The sequence below is a fragment of the Triticum aestivum genome, chromosome 6D, assembly GCF_018294505.1.
Source record: "Triticum aestivum cultivar Chinese Spring chromosome 6D, IWGSC CS RefSeq v2.1, whole genome shotgun sequence".
Taxonomy (NCBI): domain Eukaryota; kingdom Viridiplantae; phylum Streptophyta; class Magnoliopsida; order Poales; family Poaceae; genus Triticum; species Triticum aestivum.
This window is the reverse complement of record NC_057811.1, coordinates 27,094,387-27,101,402: the sequence shown is the minus strand read 5'-3', so window position 1 is coordinate 27,101,402 and position 7,016 is coordinate 27,094,387. Positions and strand designations below refer to the sequence as shown.

The 7,016-nt window shown below is 42.3% G+C and overlaps 1 non-coding gene across 1 annotated transcript; it reads right to left on the bottom strand.

Moving 5' to 3' along the window:
- Window positions 1-5,748: 5,748 nt before the first annotated feature.
- Window positions 5,749-5,821, bottom strand: TRNAA-CGC (transfer RNA alanine (anticodon CGC)). The gene has a single exon. It is a non-coding gene; the product is annotated as a tRNA-Ala (tRNA).
- Window positions 5,822-7,016: the final 1,195 nt, after the last annotated feature.

The window sequence follows — 7,016 nt, the reverse complement described above, 5'->3', positions numbered from 1 at the left end:
GATCGACGACCACCTCGGGACGCGAGCCTAGATGATCCGTTTATGAACCTGTCCGTTGGCCCTTACCACCATGGCCTGCCTCGCCTCCAGCGAATGGAGAAGGCCAAGTGCGTGGCTGCCTACATCTTCCCCAGGGACTCCGGCCATTCGTACGAGGAGCTGTATTCACGGGTCCTCGCCGTCACAGACCAGGCCCGACGCCTGTACGCCGATGACACGATGTCAGGTATCATCCCAGATAAGTTTGGGAGCCACTAGATTTCAATCGACAGGCGCATGCATACGTGGAAGGCTGCTCTGTATAAAACTGCATACATATACACTCTCCATCCACGTTTGTATGGCTGTACGTATGTACGCATATGTGGAGGCAAAGTATAACACATCCCCATAGATGTAGCTCATATAAAAGAGAGATAAAGAGCACATCACACGCAGTGCAAATATTAGCCAACTACTCACCAGTTTTCGCACAACTATTATTTTAACACTGGTCGTAATGTGCAATGACAAAAAGTCGTAACTATCAACGTTTAATCAAAAAATAAAATATAAGCATCAGTGTGGAATTAGTGGTGGTATTACCATTAAGGAAGAAAGAGAATGGCAAAACTAAAACAAATAAAAATAATAAAGTTCTATAAAGAAGAATGAATAAGTCATAATGGTACTACCCTTTAAGAAAAAAATGAAATAAACACCAAAACTAAATCAAAATATGATGTTTTCCGACGAAGAATGAATTAGTGGCATTTATATTACCCTTTATGAAGAAAATTTATAATCTCAAACAAACAATGTATAAATTTGCACACAATCTACAAAAAATTGCGCATTTTTATAATATGCAAGAATAAGCATATAATAGTGGAATTTACACAAAAATGAAGTTTCCAGAGAAGGGGTGAATTAGTGGAATTGGTATTATTCTTGAAAATCGAAGAAAATGATAAATAAACTAAAACTAACTCAAAACAATAATATTTTCTAAGGAAGAATGAATTACTGGCATTTGTATTACTCTTTACGAAGACAGAAATGAGAGAACAACAAAATATGAGATATAAATAAAAAATCAAAATGAAATAATTTTGAAGGAATAATTAATTAGTGGGATTTTTATTACCCATTAAGAAGGAAGAAATGAAAGAAGAACAAAAAAAATTGAAATTTAGACTCAAAAAAATCAAAAATATGAAGTTTTCTAATATGAGTGGCATTTGTATTACCCTTTACGAAAAAACAGAATGAAAAAAATAATCTAAAACAAACAATGTCAAAAATTAGACATAGTTTACACTAAAATTGCACTTTTTTATAATATAAAGGAATAAGCATAAAATAGTGAGTTTTTTTGCACAAGAAGTAACTTTCCTAAGAAAGAATGAATTAGTGGCATTTGTATTACTCTTTAAGATGAAATAAATTAAACTAAAACTAAAAATAAATCAAAATAATGAATTTAATAAAAAATGAATTAGTGGCATTGGTATTACCTTTAAGAAAAAAGAAAAATACATTAAAACTAAAATAAAATCAAAATAATAAAGTTCTCAAAGGAAGAATTAATTAGTGACATTGATATTTCTATTTACGAGAAAAATATATAACAAACAATGGCAAAATTTGCACATAGACACAATTTGTTTTTTTATATGAATAAGCATAGAATAATGGCATTGGTATTACTATTAAAGAAGAAAGAAAGTAAAATAATAACTAAAATAAATGAAAATAATGAAGTTTTATGAGGAATATTGAAGTAGTTGCATTTGAATTGCCTCTTAAGAAGAAGGAAAATGAAATATATTTTTTGAGAATTTGCACACAACTTTGCACTAAAATTGTACTTTTTGGTTGTAAGCAAAAAATAATCTTATAATCATGGAATTTCGCACATATTGTATAGTATTGTGTGAATACATTCATACTCACCCAACATCCAAAAATGCTCACAAAAGAAAAAAACGACTAATAAAGAAAAGTAAAAACAAATGAAAAAACACAAAAAAAACATAAGAAATACAAAAGGTAGAGAGGGAATGACTGGGTCACACATGTAATGGATCTCGGCCCATTAAGGAATTGACTGGCCCAAATTAAAGGTCAGTCAATTATTCCCATTACAAAACAAGACATAAAACACACAGGAAAAAACACAGCACTAATCTCAGAGGAAATATCAATGGTCAAGAAATTGACTGACCCAAATTTTAAAAATCAGCTGACTGACATATAGCTAAAGTGGATAAGTTTGCGGGTATGATGTTTCACGATGCATGCTTCTTGTTGCAGTATATGCGCTTGGCTTCACACTTAGAAGATTCACGGTATCCGTCTGCACCGTTTCTTCCTCTCCAACCTATCCTGCATCAATAATGACATCATGCTGCTGGAAAACCAGCTCCCTTGGTTGGTCATCGAAGCTCTAATGGAAGTTGACGTGGACGAGTTCATTGTAGCGATGGGAGATTCAGTGAGCAGCAAGTAAGAGTATTTCTTAGCATCTTCCTTTGACTACATCGACATGGCGCCATCAGACCGACAACCATGCACATCTTCTTGGCCTCCTACGACTGCACAAACAAGGAGTGTTAGTCAAACCACCGGATCCGCTACTCTTCTTCGTAACATCGGCACCTATTAGCGCCATGGAACTTGAAGGAATCGGCATCAAGCTAGAGCACGGCAAAATTGATGAGTTTAATGATATGGAAATCAAGAAAGGTTTCCTCTCCCTGTCGACAAGTTGTTCCTATCACCATTTTATCTAGACTGTACAAGGGCATCCTGGCTGGCCAGCATGGTAGCTTTTGTATGCGCGGCCTTCCCAGAATGTTGATGATAGTTTTGTCTACTCCTTCGTCGGTGTCCGTGCGATGCTCATGGTTCGGGAGGACGAGTCCACATGCTGTGATCAAAGGGTTTCCTAACGGGAGAACTAGCTGACAAACAAATTCTTAAATTCCTCAACGTAATTGCCCAACAAATGTCCCCCGATCTTCTCTACTTTAAAATCTTAAGGGGGTGGGGTGGGGGGTATCCAACACTTCCATCATTACAATGTCATCTATTATTGTATCTTCTGCCTTTAACTACCTTTTTCTTCAATATCTTGTATCAGAATTCCATTCGAAATATATGTTGGTTGTACTAATTCACGGTGTTTATTGCAATGGTTGTGTTGATCCATGTTGCAAACTTATTTCCATGTTGGTTTCTATGTTGTGCCCAGTTTTCTCAACATAACCTCTACATGGTGCAAGAACAACATTTTGAAATTGGAAATTACCAATGCTTGTTGTCAATATACGGGTTCGCAAGCTTGCACTACTAGAATCACCGTGCATGTCGAGTTCCTGAGGTTTTCCGAGTTTCTTTTATGGGGAGCTCAGCAGTGAAAGTAGTCTGCCGACATAAATATTTGCCCAGTGACGAGGAAAAGGGACTCGGCGATAAAAAACAACTTAGCAAAGTCTGACCTTTGCCGAGTTCCACCCGGAAGGTACTTGGTAGTGTCCTAACCGACATACCCCATCATGGCTATGTGACGGCGAGTTGTCTTTGCCAAGTTTCCACTATTGGAAACTCGACAATCATTTTTCATTTTCTTTTTTTAATAAGGAATGTCAGGTGTATTGGATTTGCCGAGCACCCGACAAAAAACACCCGGCAAAAAACTGACCCTTCTTCGTCCGCAACTTATAAAAGATAGATAGGCGTGTGGTCGTCGGCTCGGCTTTAACCTCCATTGCATACAAGTCGTCCTGACACTCCAGCTCAGCATCCTTCTCCACATAGCGAGATATGTGAGGGGAATCATGCTTGATATCGCTGGGGACGACAACTTCTGCGCCATATACCATGAAAAACTGAGTTTCTACAGCCTGCTCCTCGCCCACGCATAACGCAAGGCCTTGGAGAACAAGCTCGTCATGCGAATCCATGACGTACTCCGGATTGCCAAATCGGATGATCCATCCTGGAGCGTAATTCTCGACCAGGCCGAGGTTGTCCATCCAGTCGGCAATGAAGCTTATGACGTCAAAAATAAAGATCTGACCCGGTGTGTAGGTCACGCCGGTGTCAACTGGCGATCCCATCGGATATCTGAGTTCACCATGCGGGGCCTGCATGAGCCACCACTGTTAACACCGTCTTTGGCGCCAACCCACATGGGCAAGGGCTTACTTAATTTTGTTGGCCTACTACTCCAGGCACTGTTCAAAAATTCTTCCGATTCACCGATTTATCCTCCGATTTATCGCTACTCTTGGGGTGAACGATAAGATTATGCCTTATCTTCACCGTTTATCATTTGAGCCGATTTATCGCTATAACAAGCGATTTATCGGGAATCTACCAACAAATTGGGCCTATTCATAGCACTATGTTTGCAAAAATTATGTTTATTTGCGTTTTGTGGACCTTGTTACGCAATATGTATTGTTGTCCTATTTTTGTTTGTCATTATATGAGGATTCAAAAGCTAGGAATCAAAATAACATATTTCTGTCCAATATTGTTTTGGTGTTGAATAACATATTTTAGCTTTGGGAACCTAGAATTTGAAAAACATGGCCGATTAATAGTCGACCGATAAAATCGATTAATCGGCCGATTTCCGATTAATCTCTAATCCCCAACTAACCGAGACGCTAACGATAAGCGATATATATCATCAAAATTGCCTAGGCCTACTCGGAAATTTTGGCATGGTGCTCCTGGCCCAGCATGATGCTAAGCCTTGGGTAACAAGCTCGGCCCGCGAATCTGCAACGTACTCCAGTCTCCAAATGGCCGGATCGAATGATCTGACCCGGAGCGTAGTTCTCGTCCAGGCCGAGGTGGTCGGTCGAGTCGGCGACAAAGCTCATGGTGTCGAAAATGAAGATCTAACCCATAATGTAGGTCACGCCGGTGTCAATTGGCGATCCCATCTAGTCTCTGTGTTTACCATGCAGGACCTGTATAGCTAGCACTGTCGGAGCTAATTTCGGCAGATTTCTTGGTAGGGTATCCCGACAAGGGGAGTAGATTGGAGGAAAATAGTAGTCCATATTTACCCAAGTTCTGGTCCTACTCCCGCTCGTGTACATTGTGACTGGAGCCGAGGGATTGTCTGATCTCTATCGACTAGTTCGGCCTCGTCTTATTACCGAGGCCCATAGGGACCTCCACGAATACGGATTCCTTTTCTTGAACATGAAGTCTTCTTGAATATTCCTTCTAAAGGGCCTATAGGCCGGCATGATGGCCCAGGGCAGAAACAGACCTAGGGGGACTCAGGCCGGCCTAATCGGGCCGACAACCAGAGAGCTCAGGCACCCCCGGGCCCTAACACCGTCAATTTTTTTTCTGTTCATTTTTTCTTTTTCCAAAATACATGTTAACATTTTTACACGGATATTTTTCCTATAGAAAATGAACATTTGTAGATACACATTGAGCATTTTATAAATACACATCAAACATTTATTTGAGTACATGTTGAAGATTTCCTAAATACGCAGTGGACATGATTTTTTAAATGGCATGGTTTTTTTAAAACATGCAAACAATCTGTGAAGTGTTAGAACCTTCTTAAAAAAATTAATGAACATACTTTTATACGTTTATGAGCATTTTGTTAAAAATTGCGCGAACAATCTTTTACATTTCATGACATTAAAAAATGATTACAGGTTTGTAAAAAATGAATGAAAATAAAAAACAATTTTCAGTAGGTCTCCAAAATGAAGAAAAAAATGGAGGTGCGGGGAATCGAACCCCGTGCCTCCCGCATGCGAAGCGGGCGCTCTACCATGTGAGCTACACCCCCGTTTGATGATCTTCCTGGGGCGGGATCCTAGAAAGTTCGTGCAGGCGCCGGCGCCCTATTGTTATCCCAGCCCGCCATAATGCCCCGCTTGGATGTGACGTTTCATAGTCCAAAAATCTGCTCTGGCCGAGAAGAGAAGTAGATATGTCAGATTTGTGATAATTCTAGCTCTAGCCACGGGCAGGCTGGCTGGACGATGGAGGTCGTGGACTATAGAGAAGATTTAGACACGATATATGCACTTGACTTCACACTTAGAAGATTCACGACATCCGTAGCCCGTCGCCACTGCAACGTTTTCTCGTCTCCAACCTATCTTGCATCAAGAATGACATCATGGTGCTGGAAAACCAGCTCCCCTGGTTGGTCATCTTGAAGCTCTAATGACCGCCCGCCATGGCAGTAAACTTGGACGACTTCATTGTTGTGATGGGAGATTCAGTGAGCAGCAAGTATTTCTTGGCATCTTCCTTTGACTACATCAACTTGGCGCCATCAGACCGATCACTAGATCTTCTTGGCCTCCTACGTCTGCACAAACAAGGATGTTAGTCAAACAACCGGATCCACTGCTCTTCTTTCTAACCTCGGCACCTATTAGCGCCATGGAACTTGAAGGAATCGGCATCAAGCTAGAACACGGCAAAAATGATAACTTTAATGATATGGAAGTCAAGTTCCTCCCCCGTCCCTCCCCCGTGCGGCGGCGCCGCCCTGCACCGGGGAGCCCTCGCCCTCCGCCTACAGCCCCGCCCCACCTCTGCTCCCCTCCGCCGCCGCCGCCACGCCACAAGGGCGTCACAGGGCAAAGCCCTTGTGGCGTGGCGGCGGCGGCGGTTTTCTCCTCAGGGCCTCGATCTGGTTGGGAGGCGGCGCTCCTTTCCGGCCAGATCGGCGGCAGTGGCGCAGATCGGCGGCGACATGAAAGTGGCGTGGCGGCGGCAGGGGAGAACGGCACCAGCGGATCTGGCCTTGACTCAGTCAGGCCAATTCGTTGTGCTACCGATCTCAATCGCCGTCAGCGGTGCACTGCTCCTGGACTTGATCTGCAACACGAGGATGTCTGGGGCGCCGGCCCTAGGCTGGTTGGTGGTGGCCTTCTTCTTCGTCGGAGTTGGTCGGCCGGCTGGCTGTGCTCGCATGGTCATGGCGGCGGCGGTCGCAGTGACCGGTGGCTTGGTCGGTCGGCGGCGGC